This window comes from Mastomys coucha, unplaced genomic scaffold (assembly GCF_008632895.1).
Source record: "Mastomys coucha isolate ucsf_1 unplaced genomic scaffold, UCSF_Mcou_1 pScaffold21, whole genome shotgun sequence".
Lineage (NCBI taxonomy): Eukaryota > Metazoa > Chordata > Mammalia > Rodentia > Muridae > Mastomys > Mastomys coucha.
In genome coordinates, this window is record NW_022196904.1 from 17,984,925 (window position 1) to 17,985,370 (window position 446).

Below are 446 nucleotides of genomic sequence, written 5' to 3' on the forward strand. Positions count from 1 at the left end.
CAGTCACAATCAAAAGCAAAACCAATGTCTGGGATCCAACTCACGATCTTCTGGGCTCCTCTAAGGGACTTGGTCACTTTTCCAGCTCTGTCCTTTGTAGCACACATCTTGTCTTCTGGGCTCCAGATGCCTGTACTCCACTGCTGCTGCTGTCCTTGGTGGTCATTGCATGGCACTGGCATTCCCAAAACACTGCTATAACTAGGCTTTACCAATAGCCTCTCATAGACTGTTTTCACAGTGCCAAGCCTCAACTCCTTTGCATGACACCTTCAGTCCTGGGCCATCAATTGCAAACTGAGGCTGCACCTTCACTTATGGCCTTCCATGGCTTCTCACTGTGCCGAGCCTCAGCTGCTCTTCATGACCCCTTTCTGCTGTCAAAACCAGTACCACCTGGGTGACTCTTACACATTATCAAGTCCTGCTGCAGCACAAGGTACAAC

General features: G+C 49.8%; 1 protein-coding gene across 2 annotated transcripts in view; it reads left to right on the forward strand.

The window, feature by feature from the left end:
* LOC116101789 (zinc finger protein 112-like) overlaps positions 1-446 on the forward strand; it is a 46,346-nt gene that overhangs the window by 13,483 nt on the left and 32,417 nt on the right. The gene's annotated exons all lie outside the window — the stretch shown is intronic.